This window comes from Triturus cristatus, chromosome 1_2 (assembly GCF_964204655.1).
Source record: "Triturus cristatus chromosome 1_2, aTriCri1.1, whole genome shotgun sequence".
Classification (NCBI taxonomy): Eukaryota; Metazoa; Chordata; class Amphibia; order Caudata; family Salamandridae; genus Triturus; species Triturus cristatus.
The window spans coordinates 673460219-673479567 of record NC_140580.1 but is presented as its reverse complement, the minus strand read 5'-3'; positions in this window follow the sequence as shown (position 1 = coordinate 673479567).

The following is a 19349-nucleotide window of genomic DNA, read 5'->3' as shown; positions in this document are numbered from 1 at the left end:
CTCTTGCCCTGCCTTGGGGGGGGGGCCAGCTATCTATTATCCATCACTGTCCGCACTACCCCCAGGAGGAGGGGTGCGTGGGAATTGCTCAACAAGGTGAGGCATAGGAATTACTCAGCGAGGCGAGGCTGTGTAGAGCTGTTGGGGGCAAGTAGGGGCGTTGTTGAATCGAATCCTTTGCCAGGAGGGGGAAAGTAGGAAGGCGGCAACGGGCGTACCGTAAAAACGGTACGCGCTGATACACAGCGAGGAAGAAACAAAGTCGTTTTGGCCTTTCCTCGAGTCCCCTCGAGACCTCCTAGCAAACCTGCCATTGTCGTTTTGGATTTCCTGAGGACACTCAGCGCAACTTTCTCCACGCAACTTTTTCCACGCCTCGCGGAACCCGCTGCGCGGGTCCCGCTTCGCAGAGGGGCGCTTTCCTTCCCGGGCTGAAGTTGCTGCTGGGGTAAAACAGGGGCTGAGGGCTGCGAGCAAGAGGGCTGGGACTCCATTTCTCAGGAGTCCCAGGAACCCGCGCCCGCTCCACCTGGGCTGCTCTCCCTCCCCGCCCCGCCCCCAACGACCGGGTGAACAAATACCGGTTTGCCTTGTACTCCGTGGGACCTCCTAGCAAACCTGCCATTGCCATTTTGGATTTCCTGAGGACACTCAGCGCAACTTTCTCTACGCCTCGCGGAACCCGCTGCGCGGGTCCCGCTTCGCAGAGGGGCGCTTTCCTTCCCGGGCTGAAGCTGCTGCTGGGGTAAAACAGGGGCTGAGGGCTGCGAGCAAGAGGGCTGGGACTCCATTTCCCAGGAGTCCCAGGAACCCGCGCCCGCTCCATCCGGGCTGCTCTCCCTCCCCGCCCCGCCCCCAACGACCCGCCCATCACCACAACAGCCATAAAATAACGCGTGCTTACCGCTGCGCGGGAGCTCGCTGGGAGAAGCCCGGGACAAGGGCGGGACCGTCTAAGGCCGTCCAAGGACGATCAAGGTTGGGTCGGGGCTACTCCCTTTATCAGTGATTCTAGATCTCTTACTTTAAACTGTTTGGTTGTAAGTTATAGCACTATATATTTAGTTGTTTCCTAGAACCCATATGATGTCCTTGCGCTCAGGGAAGGGTAGACAGGTTACCGTAAAAACGATCAATGGGAAAGCAACTGGAACTTTAGACGATTTTATAACTCGGGCAACTGTGATCTTAGAAAAAGAAATCGCCCTTACCGAAAAGCGTTTGTCCCTAGATCTAATAACAGGCAAACGCTCATCCCTGGGAGATATTGCCTCTAAAACTACCCCCAATAAGGCACCCACTCCCGAGAAAAGTGCAGATAGTGCAGATAGCAACCTAGAGGCTAGTCCAAACTTAGTGGCACTCTCTGACCCCCAGACAATCACGATAGCAGACCCAGGGGACTCCCAAGCTGAAGCACCCACACTCACTCCTATACCTATTTCATCAGGTATCACGGGGGATAACGCCTTAGACGGCAATTTGAGCAATAATGGGCCCATCCACATACAAGATCATGTAGTAGTCTGTGAGCGGGAACCAAGTAATCCGAACAAACGTAAAAGAGGGGGAAACCATAGAAAAGGAACCAGATCCAAGTCAGCGAAGCCAGCACCACCCAAAGTTCTGACAAACCCAACTAAACAAAAGGGCACCCACCCAGTTGACGCGGGACAGAACATTTTCTCTTTTAACACCAATAACAATGACCGACTTTTGGGGGAAATTGAGAAATCGGTTCAGATGCTCTTGCTGCCTGTTCTACAGAAAATTCAAATTGTTAATCTAAAATTAGACCAATTAGAACACCTTATCTCTCTTAACACCAACTCCCTTGAAACTCTAGTAACTAAAAATAAATCACTCGAGGTGGGGGGTACTAATAACAATAATAAAAACAGTAACGCCAATAATAGTAATTCAAAAAAAGGGGGAGAGAATAAAAATGCCAGTAAAACACCTAAAACACTTATAACTGGTGACCCTAAGGCAGCACCGGTCCCCTTAGCACGAACAAAACCTGTTCCATTAGCTCGTACTAAACTTGCAGTGGCGGGCACTGTGGGGCCCCCTAGTCAAAATATGGGTAGTACAGTACTAACACCAGAAGTTACTACTTCTAAACAGGGAACTACCCAAGGGCCAAAACAAACATCTTCGCAGGGGCCTGCAGCAAACAATGACAACGAGAGAGCACATAAAAGGAAAACAACACCAATAAAATTGCCCCCAGACTCAGCTCCTTTTATGGTAATACTCACAGGAGTACCCCCAGTTTTGTCTAATAAAACGGAATCAAACCAGGAGTTAAAAAACAAAGTAATATACTGGCTCAATAATAACAGACCACTCCCTCCTGATTCTAAAACAAAAATACTTAGTGTACGCAGAGTTCCCTGGGTGGGCCCAAGTGAGAAGGACCTAGAGGGGGACTGTATCCTGATCAACTTCAGCGACACCTGGGTAAAAAATATCATCTGCTGTAAACCAAGATTTTCTAGAGCTGGGGATATTCAATGTATAGGTCTAGAATATTTCTATCCAAATTTGAATCTTGTTCCCCCGACTTTGCTTTACAAAAACACTGGGCAGACATCTAACAGTGAAACACACCCTGGGTGGGCCCGGAGAAATAGAGCCGTATGGCCAAACCAAAACAACTGGGGTCCTCTGCAACAGAGTGATGGTTTCTTTAGGGGATAAATTTATAACAATAACAACTCTTCGCAAACCTGGTATAATGAACTAAGACCAAGATTCCAGGGGGAAGACTACCTAGGATGGTTTCCAAGTAATATCCCCCTAAGAAACCGCTTTGATGCACTTGCGGGCATGGAAGAGATAGATTGACCATCACTAAGTTCTCCTGGCAATACTAATACTCTGACAACAGGAGAGCCCAGCCAGAGGGAGAAGGGAGAAAGCTGTGACGATAACTCACGGGAGAATGTTTCCGTTGGTGACGATCGTACTTCTAACCCCCAAGTCCCTGAGGCTGGCCTTACTAAAGAAAGCGAACCAAGTCCAATCATCTTAAGGCATAATCCGGAAGTATTACCTGAACCAGTCAGAAAGAACCAAAGCGAAGTAAGGATGCGCCTTATTTCTTGGAACATTGCTGGGCTCGCCTCAAGATTGGAGGATGAGGCATGGTTAGACTTTGTGGGTGACTGTGACATCCTGTGCCTCCAGGAAACATGGAGCCGATCCACTCAGAACATCGAGGGCTTCCAAGCCTTTAATACCCTAGCGATACCTTCACAAGCGGGTAGGGCAAAAGGTGGCCTAATGACAGCAACCTCTTTAAAACTATGCAAACTTGTAACTTCTATGATAGTTGACTCCCCATGGTTTCAAGTGCTAATGTTGGTTAATTTGTTTCCTGAACCATTGTTGTTGATTAACTGGTATTACAACATCTTTGACAACAATGAGACAAGCGTAATGTTGAAATTGGAGGAGGCCATAGCCAGGGCACGCCACGAGCAACCCCTACTATTTGTCATCTGGGTGGGAGATTTCAACTGTTCATTATGCACCTATGGGGACTCGAAGGTGTGTGGCTTGAGAGACTCCCATGATCAACCCCTGTTACACTTCAAACATACACCCCAGGGGGACACCTTAAACAACATCATTATTCTAAATGATCTATGCATAGTGGAACCCTGGGTTGGTCCAAATTTTGCTCCAATACCGACGTTTCAGGGAAGTAGAGGTATGATGAGTTTTATTGACTTTGTAATTGTCTCTAGTGGGCACTTTCATCATGTTGATAAGTTGGAAGTAATTGCTAATGCTGCCAGTGACCACAACCCTCTAAACGTATCCCTGCTTTGTCCCGTTAAACCCAAACATTCTGTTTGGGAGCAACCTGTAAAGTATAGTAGGAACCAAGGTATCACACTTAAATGGGGCAAAATAGACGCGGCAGGTCTTGAGGCAGAGATCCTAAATGGATATAGCTCTGAGTACGAGGCATGTCTAACACCTACAACTACCCCTGAAAAGGTCATAGGGAATTTTGAATCTCTATGTGGGCATGTAGCCGAAGGCCTCACAAAACCAATTGGTAAAAGCAAAATGCTAGGTCCCAGATGGTTTGATGCCGCATGCTCGGCAACACACAGATCCTTGAAAGCGGCATTAAAACAAAAACCTAGGGACATAGAACTGGTTAGAGCATCTAGACTGGCCTATAAAGAAGCCATAAGAATAAGGAAGTTGGACTTAAAAAACCAAGCCTGGGAAGATCTAGAAAAGGCCTCGGAATTGAAGGACAGCAGGCTTTTACTGGGAAGTTATCAATCGCCCCCTTTTTACAAGTAATGGCAAGGATAACATTGTGATGCAGATTGCATGCGAAACATGGGAATCACATTTTGGGAACATTTTTAACCCACATGGTACTTTATCCAATGAACCATCACTAGGAGACGCTAGGGAATCGGTGGTCTCTCAATCTTCTTTGTCCTTGAGCTCATCGCTCACCTTACAAGAAGTGGAAGATGCTCTGTCGAAAGGCATACCATTAAAAGCACCCGGCCCTGATCTAGTGCCTTTGGACTTTTTTAAACACAATGTTAAGGTTTGGGCCCCCCTGTTGTTAAATGTTTTTAGAGCAGTTGTCATTAGCCGTATTCCGGCATCATGGAAGGAGGCAGTAGTGGTGCCAATTTTTAAGAAGGGCGATAGATCAGACCCCCGATGCTATCGCCCAATCTCATTAAATTAATTGATGCATCGTGTAAGATATTGGGTAGGGTCATTTTAGCCAGACTAGAAACATGGGCAGATTCGGTGGGCCTTATTGTGAATTCCCAATATGGGTTCAGAAAAGGTAAAGGTACTGTCGAACAGTGCCTGAACCTGGCCCTGATCATAGGGAAATACATGAAGGCAAGGAAATCCTCCATCCACCTTGCCTTCATGGACCTTTCAAGTGCATTCGACACTGTGTGTCGGAGCAAGCTGTGGCAAATGATGGAGGTCATGGGTTTCGAGGAACCCTTGGTCACCTTGCTCCGTAGACTCCATGAATCCACTACTGTAGCCATAAGGTTTGGGCCAGGGGGAGAGAAAACTAAGTCTATCCTCTCAACTGAGGGCGTTCGACAAGGATGCATATTAGCTCCTTTTTTGTTTCTTGTGTACACCAATGGTCTGGAAAAATACCTGTTGGACCACTGTCATGATTTTCCAAAGGTCAACGGCAGGAGCATTCCAATGCTTTCTTACGCCGACGACACGGTACTTATGACACTCACAGGAAACAGTATGCAGCACTGTCTTGATGCCTTCCACAAATTCATGTTGGACCTAGACCTCAAGGTAAACTTCGCCAAATCCTTTGCTATGGTCTGTGGCCCAAAGGGTACCAAAACCAGAAAGTTTGTAGTCAATAACTCCACCATTGAAAAGGTTGAAAACTTTAATTATTTGGGAAACCTCTTCAATAACAAACTAAGCAGGGCCCCGTTAATGCAGACTCGAGTTCAAAGTGCTAGTCGCTCTATAGAGGGTCTGTTTCGTTTCTGTGGCAAACTAGGACAAAAACCTGTTATATATCTAAAAACCTTGTATAAAGCTAAATGTTTGTCGGTTGCTACTTATGGGGCAGGGGTTTGGGGGACTGAAAGCCCTGACACGATACAGATCATGGAGAACAAATTTTTAAAGCGTGTATTGGCTATTCCACCAGGCTCCTCAAACAGATTTGCCCACAACGAAATAGGTCTAAGCTACGTGAGTGACACCATTCGCCTTTCCCCTTTACTGTTATGGGGCAAAATATGGCTATCAGAGGACTTACAGCTCACCAGAGATATCCTCCGGGATTGTTTAAAATTGGCAAACATGAAACAGATCCCCTGGCTATCTTATGTAAATGAAATGCTCCATAAAATAGGCTTGGGTGACATTTTTGACAACCCCGAAAATATACAGGGAGATATCAAAGCTGTAATTAAAACAAATTATTGGAAATCACCGTTTGTGAATTCCCTGGTTAGCCCTTATGTTCCTAAGGCTACTTTGCAGCACCAGTTTTATTTAACCTTCACAAACCATGTGCAATGGCGATTCTACTTGACAAGGTTTAGGCTACACATCTTGCACTTCCTTTTTGCGTTTCCTAAACAGGGGGGTTGGTGTGAGAGACTGCCCCCCTGTCCTTGTAATAACAAAGATAGCCAAAGCACGATGCATATTGTTCTTTTCTGTCCCCTATATAAGGACCCGAGAATCAGGTTTATTAAGCCGATCCTTAAGGAAAAGCAACCATGCCATTATAAAGAGGGTTATGATTATTTATTATCTCTGTCTTCACCTGGTGTCTGCTGTGCAATGTTAAATCTTATACGGGTGTCACTTTTGATTAGAAAACGGTATGGCTAAATCTGGCCCCAAGAAGCTGACCCTTTGATCATGTATATTGTATATTGTTGCATCGTGATTTTCTTATTTATTTCACCTGCCCTTCAATGTATGCTCCGGCACGAAGAATCTATGAAATCATCTAATTTGATTGAAAGTAAAAGCTATGGGGTCTTCATCTGTGATTATATTAGCTAATGAATTTTATTAGTTTAGTGTTATAATTGTAAGACTGTTTTTTAAAATTGAACTTGAAATAATGCTTGTAAATGAAATTGTTTGACTTTTATGATTCTTTTGTTTTGAATCGAATAAAGTTTTTGAAACGAAACGAAACGACTGAGAAGAGGCACCTTGGAGGCATAGGGACACCTTTATTAGTCATGTATTCTGGATTGCAGAGGCAACTCGGAGTACACATGAACGGGTCATGTGGAGTAACATGTGGGTCCAACACTGGCACCCCCCTTCTGCAGCACAAATGCGTGATAGCCATGGAACTGGCACACAAGTGTCGGCTAACAGCTAAACACCCCCTGCTGCTCACGGAGAGACTGCCATACACCATTGATCCGCTGATGTGGAAGTCCCACACCATGTCAAGCCAATGCTAACCATATGTGCCCGAGGGCAGTGTAACACACATTGATGCCATCATCACATTCCACAATCCCATCACTGATGACTGTCAACAAGGCCGACCATCTATTCAGGTGTACCCAGCTGCATGTAATGTGTACCATGGTGATGCGACATGTCTGCAGAGGAACCACACATCGACAGGGGCAGTGTGCACACATCAGAAACAACAGCCACACCCAATACACCCCTGATGCATCCCTTACCCTAAGGAGACTTCCAAACTTGTCCGTGCGTGTAACGCTGAGTCAGCACACGATGACGTGTCCATGAGGAATAGCAGTGCCACAACAATGCAACCAGCAGACGGCATGCGCAAGTACCTGGGGATGAGAGACAAACAAGAAGTCAGCCACAAAAAGCACAGCCACTTGCATGTGCATGTACTCGACACATGTAAGGATGACAACATGCCATGTCACAATTATGACTGGGGAAATACACTCATCACTGGCACCATCACTCCAGTGACACATCCACACACACCTCTGACTCACGTGGCATACATGCAGATGGAAACACACATCGGAACACATTCCACACGGGGACCAATGCGTGCACACACAGACACTGGTACTCACCACTAAGCAAAGAAGTCGCGTATGAGCCGAGTCCGGATGTCCTCTTTGCTGAACCACATCCTCCACATCACTAGCCCCATTGCCAAGACCTTCGTCCTCCACGGGTGGATGGTCCTGATCATCTTGATCCAGGATGAGTGGCACAGCTTTCTCAACTGCCATGTTGTGCAGCATGCAGCAGACCATGAAGATTTTGCAGACCTTCGCCGGGGCATATGGGAGGGCGCCGCCGGTCTTGTGGAGGCATCTGAATCGGCTCTTCAGGAGGCCAAATGTCCTCTCGATCACTCGCCTTGTCCGGCCATGGGCGGTGTTGTAGCGGAGCTGGGCCAGCGTGATGGGGTTGCGGAGAGGTGTGATCAGCCATGGCATGTTGGGATAGCCAGCGTCCCCTACATGGAAACCACATGGACATAAGTAGGACAGGAGAAGCGGTCGTGCTGGAAGTCTACGCAATATACAGGACAGACAGAGTGTACCCACCAACAACACATGCTCGTTCGTTGCGCAGCTGCGTCATCATTTCAGGCACCCTGCTACGCCTCATGATGTAGGCATCGTGTGCTGATCCTGGAAAACGAGCACAGACATGTGAAATCACCATGTTGGACAGACACACCACAAGGGCATTGATGGAGTGGTAGTGTTTGCGATTCCTGTACGCTACCTCCTGTGCCTGTGGTGGTACCAAAGCCACATGTGTCCCATCTATGGACCCAATGACATGGGGCATCCCTCCCAGGGCATAGAATCCACGCTTGACCCCAGTCAGCGTTTCAGGGGTTGGGAAATGGATGAACTCATCCAGGTGAAGCAACATGGCCTCTAAGAAATCATGCAGCACACGGCAGAACATGCTCTGGGACATGCCACCAACATGAGCTATGGTATTTTGAAAGGTACCCGTGGCAAGAAAATGTAGGGCTGCCATTACCTTCAGCTTGGGTGTCAGTGCCGTAGGATACCTGTGCAGCGGTTGCAGGTGTGGTGCCAGTCTCGCCATCAACTCCAGAATCAACGGTTGGGGGAAGCGGTAGCACCGGATACAGTCATTCTCCCGCATGTCAGCCAAGTCCGGAATTGGTCGGGGAAGAGGCGGCGCCCTGCAGTAATTTGGAAGTGACAAGGAAGAGTGAGTGCACTACAACAACAATTTATATGTACTGAGCACATGTTCATCTGTCAATACACATATGCGACATACGGAGTCAGGTATGTGCCACATGCCCTGGACACGTATGGCTTGCAGGTGACACTCCTACCAAGACCCAGCTACACACAGAGATTGTGAACCTCCACATGCCATGGCATGGGATTAGCTGTGTCCCAGTGTAAGTGAACAGCCAGACGCAACACAGGAGTGACATGCATCCACACATCAGCAGAAGTAGGATGTCGATTGCAGAGACTGGTAGCGGAACGCTAGAGCCACAGGTCACATGACAGTACACTAGGACAGCCCACACACCTTGCCGTGAAGGTGTACATGTCATGACTCACCACACATTCATAGAGAGGATGCAGACATGTCCTTGTTCCGCTACTCCGTGTCCCATGCATACATACGCACCTCACATCCGATACCACATGTGGCCTGCTGTGCGGAACAGTGTACCATGTCCATCGACACACAGACACATGTTGGTTGCTGCAACAGCTGATGCTTTTGAGGGTGCTCCAACACCAACCTAATGTGAACCCCCCACACATACATGACATAGTCACATCGTGCACCGTGGGTAGTGACATGTCTGGTGTGGTAACCCCTGTAGCGGGCCTCAGGGGACACTTGCGTGTGTTGTTGACCGTGCCATGCCAGTGACGCTCATCCCAAGTGTGCAGTACGACATGCACACATGTCAAAGGAGTCAAGGGCATGCCTGGCACACATTGCACCGTCACACATTACATGTGTACACATCTCATCATACATCTGGTGCCTTCTCGACTCAGGAGTAATGTGCCACATCACAGCCTTTCACACCTGTGCCCCACACATGTAGTACTGGCCAGACAATGCCTTGATGTCCATCCATGGACAAGTATGTCAGCCCTCTTCCTTCCTATGTGCTGGCTGTCACCACTGTGATGTGTGAAAGGCACCGTACTTTCGCTAAGAGGGCCTGTGTACGTTCCCGTATCACTATGGGAGTGCTGCCGTATGTGTACCCATAGTGATAGTGAGCGTACAGGCGTGTGTACGGTCCGTACCACCATGAGTACACATACGCGAGAACACCCATAGTGATAGTGAGCGTACGCACGCGTGTACGGCCCGTCTCACTATGGGTGTTCTCGTGTATGCGTACTCATAGTGATAGTGAGCGTACAGGCGTGTGTACGGTCCGTACCACTGTGGGTGTTCTCGCGTATGCGTACTCATAGTGATAGTGAGCGTACAGGCATGTGTACAGTCCGTACCACCATGAGTACGCATACGCGAGAACACCCATAGTGATAGTGAGCGTACGCACGCGTGTACGGCCCGTCTCACTATGGGTGTTCTCGCGTATGCGTACTCATAGTGATAGTGAGCGTACAGGCGTGTGTACGGTCCGTACCACCATGAGTACGCAAACGCGAGAACACCCATAGTGGTACGGACCGTACCCACGCCTGTACGCTCACTATCACTATGAGTACGCATACGCGAGAACACCCATAGTGGTACGGACCGTACACACGCCTGTATGCTCACTATCACTATGAGTACGCATACGCGAGAACACCCATAGTGAGATGGGCCGTACACGCGTGCGTACGCTCACTATCACTATGGGTGTTCTCGCGTATGCGTACTCATGGTGGTACGGACCGTACACACGCCTGTATGCTCACTATCACTATGAGTACGCATACGCGAGAACACCCATAGTGAGACGGGCCGTACACGCGTGCGTACGCTCACTATCACTATGGGTGTTCCCACGTATGCGTACTCATAGTGATAGTGAGCGTACAGGCGTGTGTACGGTCCGTACCACCATGAGTACGCATACGCGAGAACACCCATAGTGGTACGGACCGTACACACGCCTGTACGGGCCGTTGCTATGCATTTGGGGTGCCCTAGGGCCCCGGAACGCACAGTACCTGTGTGTGAAGCTCCAAATTACATAGGGGACACATGAGGGACAAGTATAAAGGCCTACATGCATGCTGGTTGTCATGGAGACCAAGTTTAAAGTTTGAATTTTTTCCGGAAGGTGCACAGCAGAAGTCAGTTTGAATGAATCTACTTTTTGCAATGTGTTTGTGGAGTTGACATCATGCTCAAGAAAAAAACACAATAAGAACCCACATTTAGGTTTGAAGGGATTGGAGGAAACGTAGGATGCAAATGTGAGTGACCAATCACTCTGTACTCCTGTGCATGAAACAGGCCAGCAAGGCAGATATAAGGCAGCCAGGTCCCATGAGGGAGCACTTGCCTGCACATCTTTGTATTCCATGACCCAGCTGCTACTACTGATTCCCTGGAACCATGTCAAGGGCTGTGGAGAGGTCACAGCCATTCGCCCTGGAGGAGAACCTGGCTTTGCTGGATGTGATCCTCCCACAGTACCCCCTGCTGTATGGGCGACCAGGTTATCAGGTGAGTGCAGAGTCCACTAGAGTCCCTTTTTTGTGACTGTGACTTCTGCCATTGTGTCCAGGTGTGACACACATGCTATGTACTGTAGGGGGGTCCCAGGGGGGGAGTGCCTGATGTCTCACAGCCAGAGCATGCTGTGGTGCATGTCTGACGTCCTCACTAGCATGGTGTTTACTGTGACAATCACTGCATGGTGCATGCCACATTCTGCCTGTCTTGTCCTCCTGGGAATGTAGCCTCTACAGTCCTCATGTGATTCTGTGGTCAGCCCAGTGTTACAGGTGACTGTACCCACAGATGTGTGTTAGTTCTGTGTACCTGTGCTGAGAGTGTCCACATGATGTGTTCGTACCCTGGACATCGGTGTGTGTGTAAGTCCCCTGTCATGTGGGTGGGTGCATATGTGGAGTGTAGCACCCCAGCTGCATGAGGGATGGATATACCCTGGCCATGTGATATGAGCAGGGAGCAGTGCTGTGTGTCTGACGTGCAGAGCCAGCCCCACACCTGTGAGCCCCCCCCGTCTAGTGGCACATGTGCAGAGTGAGGTATGTCGCTGCATTTGGCAATGGCAGGTGAATGTCCTGTGCCTGTGTGTGTCTGTGTTCTCTGCTGCGGTAGCGTCAGTGGCCTGTGGCATGTGACTGCTTAGAGGTGCTGCACATTATCCTGGTGTAGCTTGTGATGCACAGTGTGAGCCTGGATCAATGATTGTGTAGTTGCCCTCATTCCACCTGTGTCCTTTCAATGGCACGTACTGCTTTTGCCCTTCCCCAGAGGATCATGTCCCTATGACAAAGGTGCAATGCGTTGGATGCATAATATGCCTTGTTGTAAACAGCAAATGTGTTCTAATATGTGTCTCTGTGACATGTGCCAGGTGTATTGATGTAGTGTCACTTGTTCATCCTCACAGGTAGGCGCCTCTGCCAAGGAGCAGTTATGGCTGACCGCCGTCAGCGCTGTGAGGAGTGCGGATGGTCGGAAGCGGCGCCTGTCCCAGGTGAGGAAACGCTGGCAGGATATCCGGTGCTGGATGCGGAGGATCACACGGGTCCTGCTGGGGGACTCACCTGAGACCCATAAGAACCGCGGGCGCCGCCGTCTGACCCACATCCACAAGCGTGTGCTGGCAGTGGTATTCCCAGACTTGGAGAGGCGCTTACAGGAGAAGCAGCAGCAGGAAGGGGGTAGGTACATGTGTGTTTGTTGTGTGTCACCAGCATTTGTAAGTGCTTAGTTGCATGGATACACTGCCAAGGTTTAAAGGTGCTGTGCAGATCCAGTTACCCACAGTATAGCTGTGCTCTCCTGCCTCCCTTCTCCTCCTTGCAATGTGTTCCCTGGTCTGTGTGTAGTCACTCCTTCACAAGGTAATGTAGGCTTGCGCTTTCTCCACGTGAACTATGCCTATGGCATCATGTGTGGGGGTGGTGTGTAACAGGTTTGGGTACCTTGCCTGTGCCCTGTCCAGTTCAGTACATGTGGGTTCTATGTCAGTTGGCACTGATGCAGAGTCCAGACATGGGAGTTAGTCTCTCAAGTGTCATGCCTTACAGCGCGCATGTCCTATGTTGTGGCCTGTGACATGATGTGCATGAGTGTGCGATACGCATAGTGCAGGGATGGTGGCGTGTGTTGCAGTCATTCCCATTCAGGACCATGGAATTGTGTTGCCGCTACTGTCCCCTGGGGCATATTTTCATAGGTGTCATGTGTGTCATCACAAAACGTGGACACTCTCAGTGTCTACAGCATAGGTTGTGCTCTGTGCCATTGTCCCCTGGCACCATGTATATTGACGTGAGATGTAGTACAAGTGTCCACTGTACAGCCTGACCTGATTTTCCTTGTTCATAGTCACAGTGGCCAGTGCCTGTGTGTCTTGTTACAATCATCTGATGATGGCCATTAGTACATGATTATTTGGACTGGTGCACCTTGGGTATTTGGCGTCCAATCTTGCATTTATGCAGCCCCTGTGTATTTCACCCAGACTAAGAGATGTAAGTGCCACCTGTGTCTCAACAAATTGTCTCATGTAGGGGGTGGTTGGTGCGGGCCAAGCCTACATGTCAAAACCAGAATTCTCCTTGCTAGGTCTGGCCAGTGTGTGATGTTTGTCTGGACATACACTCAAGGTGCAGTGAGCCAGTCATGGTGGGCATGTTTTAAGTATTACCTATGCAGCATGTGCCTCAAGTTGATGGATATGGTCGCTCCTCATCCCTATTGTCGGCAACGCTGTGTGGTGCAGATGCAGTGCTGGATTGTCCCCAGGGCCTGGCTCCTATGTCAAACTCCATTTCATGTCATTTGCTATTGTGTCATGCTCTCCATGGATTTTCATTGGCATGGTGGGTCAACCAACTGTGTGTTGCATGCCCTACATCTGTGCCTTGTTTTGTAGATGTTACTGATCTTTCTTTGCAGGCTATGCACTGTAACCTATGTAGATTGGACTCATGTGACATATGTATACAGGTGTGTGATTAATTGCTGTCTCTTCACCTTGCCCACAGCATCGTCGGGGGACACGGAGGGAGACATGAGCGTTGACATTGTGGCTGGCACATTGAGTGGTACTGAGGCGGAGGAGAGTGAGGCCGAGGACCTGTCCACTGGCACCACCGAATATGAAGCGGACGGGTCCGAGGATGATCTCTCCGAGTGGGCGGAGGCTGCACCACCAGCTGCCAGCGGCATAACATCGCACCCCGCCCCCTCCATTGCCATCAGCCGCCTCCCACTTGCTCGTGTCCCTTCCCAACATGCCCGGTCACCACATGTCTCCTTCCTGCCAGGCACCGCACCCCCTGCCCCTGTCTCCACTGCTGCCGCCAATGCCGAGTCTGTGGACATCCAGCAGCAGTTGCAGGTTGCTCAGGCTGCGATCCTTAATGTCCTCCATGGCCACAGCCAAGTGCTGCACAACATGGAGGCATACTTGGAGGGCATTTTTTCTTCGCAGGCTGACCAACGCCAGTTGCTGAGGTCCATAGACTCGACACTGACTGCAGCAGTGGGTCTCCTGCAGCGCTACGTCCCACCCCCTACCCCTGCCCCATCCACACTTCCCACTCCCATGCCTGTCCCACGTACACCCAGACGTCAGCATGCACCCACCACAACAGACACAGGCACCACACCAGCAGGGAAGGTCAGGCGCACACCTCCTGGCACGCACACACAGGGTGAAGTAGGCACACCCACTGGGTCGGGGGGCAAACGTAAGTCATGCAGCCAGAGTGGGAGTCCGCATTCCACACAATCCACTCCCTCCAAATCCCCTCCCCTCAGCTCTCCTGGCCACATATCCGGCAAGGACTCCTTCATGGCCGCCCTGTCCCTGAGCCCCACTGTGACACCACCCCGCAAACGGTCAAGGGAGTCCCCGGTCAGGGTGGTTGAGTCCCCCCCCTGTCCACACCCTCCCCCAGTGGCGCTGCGACCCATCCCTCCGCCCCCCCCCTCCTTGGGGCCTGTGGTTCCTTTGGGTGCAGGGGAGACACTGGAGGACCTTGCTAAGGTGTGCAGCGAGATACTGGCCTCCGCCTTTGGCCCTGCCCCACCCCCTGTGGTGGAGTCCTCCATCCCTGCACCCACGACGCCTACCCTTCGCCCTCATGTCCCTGCGGTGCCTGGTCCTTCCCCCCCACATGATGCCCTCCCCGCTGTAGAAGACAAAGGAGTCTGACTGTGCAGGCAAGCTAGGGGACACGCGTCCCACTGTGTCCCCCATCCAGCTGTGACTCATGGACTGCCCTATGGGCTTTGTAAATATTGAACTTTCTACGAACAAACTATTTTGGATCATGCTGATTAAAGCCATTTTTGTTTCCTTTGAACACTACTGCTTTTCTGATGTTGCTGTTGGTGGGGCTGCTACATGATTTTGGGTGGTGATCATGTGTTGGGTGTGTGGGAAATGTAGTAGTGTACTGGTCATAGGGGGGACCCTGGTATCTGTGTGCCATCACACGGTGTTAGCTAGGTTTCTCTGTTCATGTAAGCAGTTACTGCATGGTGAAATAGTCCCAAGGTGTATTCCTTCCTCTGTGTACCCTGACATCTTCCCTGCAGGGTGTTCCCAATATTTAGCGCTGAGCTGTGTGTACATTAGCTGGGTGTGTGATGGACTCCTTCAACTTTGCACATGCATGCTGAGCGATGTCTCCACCTGCATCATTCGTGGCATCCTTGGTAGTCATTGTACTTGTGTATGTGGACTATTGACATGACTTCATGTGGACATGTTTTCTTTTCGGCGCTATGCATGCGTATACTCCCAGCATCACACACATGTGGTACATGTACTGCAGGGTCTTTGTGCACCTGACTGACATTTGTGGGCATGGTATCTGTGGCTACTCCACCCTTTGCGTTCCATGGGCACTGCTGGGAGTGTTAGGCACCCACCCCTCCTGTCTCTGGGCACTGCTGGGAGTGTTAGGCACCCACCCCTCCTGTGTCTGGGCACTGCTGGGAGGACTCTGCACCCACCCCTCCTGTGTCTGGGCACTGCTGGGAGGACTCTGCACCCACCCCTCCTGTGTCTGGGCACTGCTGGGAGGACTCTGCACCCACCCCTCCTGTCTCTGGGCACTGCTGGGAGGACTCTGCAAACACCCCTCCTGTCTCTGGGCACTGCTGGGAGTGTTAGGCACACACCGCACCTGTCTCTGGGCACTGCTGGGAGTGTTAGGCACCCACCCCTCCTGTCTCTGGGCACTGCTGGGAGGACTCTGCACCCACCCCTCCTGTCTCTGGGCACTGCTGGGAGGACTCTGCACACACCCCTCCTGTGTCTGGGCACTGCTGGGAGTGTTAGGCACACACCCCTCCTGTCTCTGGGCACTGCTGGGAGTGTTAGGCACACACCCCTCCTGTCTCTGGGCACTGCTGGGAGGACTCTGCACCCACCCCTCCTGTCTCTGGGCACTGCTGGGAGTGTTAGGCACCCACCCCTCCTGTCTCTGGGCACTGCTGGGAGGACTCTGCACACACCCCTCCTGTCTCTGGGCACTGCTGGGAGGACTCTGCACCCATCCCTCCTGTGTCTGGGCACTGCTGGGAGTGTTAGGCACACACCCCTCCTGTCTCTGGGCACTGCTGGGAGGACTCTGCACCCACCCCTCCTGTGTCTGGGCACTGCTGGGAGGACTCTGCACCCACCCCTCCTGTCTCTGGGCACTGCTGGGAGTGTTAGGCACCCACCTCTCCTGTCTCTGGGCACTGCTGGGAGGACTCTGCACACACCCCTCCTGTCTCTGGGCACTGCTGGGAGGACTCTGCACCCACCCCTCCTGTCTCTGGGCACTGCTGGGAGGACTCTGCACACACCCCTCCTGTCTCTGGGCACTGCTGGGAGTGTTAGGCACACACCCCTCATGTCTCTGGGCACTGCTGGGAGTGTTAGGCACCCACCCCTCCTGTCTCTGGGCACTGCTGGGAGGACTCTGCACCCACCCCTCCTGTCTCTGGGCACTGCTGGGAGGACTCTGCACACACCCCTCCTGTGTCTGGGCACTGCTGGGAGTGTTAGGCACACACCCCTCCTGTCTCTGGGCACTGCTGGGAGTGTTAGGCACACACCCCTCCTGTCTCTGGGCACTGCTGGGAGGACTCTGCACCCACCCCTCCTGTCTCTGGGCACTGCTGGGAGTGTTAGGCACCCACCCCTCCTGTCTCTGGGCACTGCTGGGAGGACTCTGCACACACCCCTCCTGTCTCTGGGCACTGCTGGGAGGACTCTGCAACCACCCCTCCTGTCTCTGGGCACTGCTGGGAGGACTCTGCACCCACCCCTCCTGTGTCTGGGCACTGCTGGGAGTGTTAGGCACCCACCCCTCCTGTCTCTGGGCACTGCTGGGAGGACTCTGCACCCACCCCTCCTGTGTCTGGGCACTGCTGGGAGGACTCTGCACCCACCCCTCCTGTCTCTGGGCACTGCTGGGAGTGTTAGGCACCCACCTCTCCTGTCTCTGGGCACTGCTGGGAGGACTCTGCACACACCCCTCCTGTCTCTGGGCACTGCTGGGAGGACTCTGCACCCACCCCTCCTGTCTCTGGGCACTGCTGAGAGGACTCTGCACACACCCCTCCTGTCTCTGGGCACTGCTGGAAGTGTTAGGCACACACCCCTCCTGTCTCTGGGCACTGCTGGGAGTGTTAGGCACCCACCCCTCCTGTCTCTGGGCACTGCTGGGAGGACTCTGCACACACCCCTCCTGTCTCTGGGCACTGCTGGGAGGACTCTGCACCCACCCCTCCTGTCTCTGGGCACTGCTGGGAGGACTCTGCACCCACCCCTCCTGTGTCTGGGCACTGCTGGAAGTGTTAGGCACCCACCCCTCCTGTCTCTGGGCACTGCTGGGAGGACTCTGCACACACCCCTCCTATTTCACGATATATACGCTTAGAACATACACGTGTGTGGGTTCGCTCCATGCATATGAGGTGGGGGTACGTGTCGTACATACACGGTTGGGGTGGGGGTACGCTCCATGCATACGGGGTGGGGTTACGGTCCGTATGTACACTATTGGCATGGGGGATACGCTCCATACGTACGCGGGTGAGGGTACGGGTCGTACTTACACTGTTGGGGTGGGGGGTACGCTCCATACGTACGCGGGTGAGGGTACGGGTCGTACTTACACTGTTGGGGTGGGGGGTACGCTCCATACATACGCGGGTGTGGGTACGGGCCGTACATACACTGTTGGGGTGGGGGTACGCTCCATACGTCCGCGGGTGAGGGTACGGGTCGTACTTACACTGTTGGGGTGGGGGGTACGCTCCATGCATACGCGGGTGGGGTTACGGTCCGTACGTACACTGTTGGCATGGGGGGTACACTCCATGCATACGCGGGTTAGGGTACGGGTCGTAATTACACTGTTGGGGTGGGGGGTACGCTCCATGCATACGCGGGTGAGGGTACGGGTCGTGCTTACACTGTTGGGGTGGGGGGTATGCTCCATACGTACGGGGGTGGGGGTACGGGTCGCACTTACACTGTTGGGGTGGGGGGTACGCTCCATGCATACGCGGGTGAGGGTACGGGTCATACTTACACTGTTGGGGTGGGACATACGCTCCATATGTACGGGGGTGGGGGTACGGGTCGTACTTACACTGTTGGGGTGGGGGGTACGCTCCATACGTACGCGGGTGGGGTACAGGTCATACTTACACTGTTGGGGTGGGGGGTACGCTCCATGCATACGGGGGTGGGGGTACGGTCCGTACATATGCATCCCCACGCTATGTGATGCTTGTGCGGGCCATCCCCAGGCCTTTGCCACGTGGGTACAGCCGTCCCGCCATTGTTGGGATGACGTAGGTGTGGGCGTGGTACGACTCGTACCCACGCTCTTAAGGCGTGGGTACGGGACGTACCTGTATTGTTGTGTTGCCGGTTCGCGTCGTCAAGCACTTCCGTTGTGGCCATCGCTGGCTTTGCTGGACATGCCCCCACCCCCTCGTAGTGACCAGGGCCTGAGGGTCAGGTATGTCCAGGGCATGTGTGCTGTGTGACTTTGGTTGGGGTTTTGTGGCCTGCCCCTGGTCCTGCCACCCCCCCCTTTCCCCCCTCCCTTTGTTGTTCTGACCTTCTGCGGCGTCTGCGTCCGAACCTGTAGAGGAGGTCGACTGCTATGAGGGCCGGGATGACACGTAGGTTCGGGTCCATGTCTGTCCGTCGCGTAGAGGTACTCCTTGTTCGCGTCGTCCTGATTTCCCGGCAGTTTTTGGCAGCCGGAAAATATTCACCGTGCGGGATGACGTTGGTGTGAATCGTGATTCCTGGTTCGTGAATGGCAGGCTGCGTGCGTCCCGACGTCACGTCGGCGCTTTCCCGGATCGCATATGTACGTTTATTTTCGTCGGTCGGGGTTTTGTACGATTCGTACGGAAATGGTGTTTCCGTGCGAATCATAATTCCATGTTTGTATATTTTGACGACCGGGTACGCGTCGGACGGAGAATATGCTCCGTCCGACGGTTCGTACCCGGTTTTTACCGGATCGTAATTGGCACCTTGATTTTTGTGTTTCTTATTCTGGTGATTGGGATTGTAGATTTTGTTCCCTCGTTTTATTTTTGGTTGTCTTTTAAATTTAGTGCTTCCGTGAAAAATGAGACAATTTAAAGAG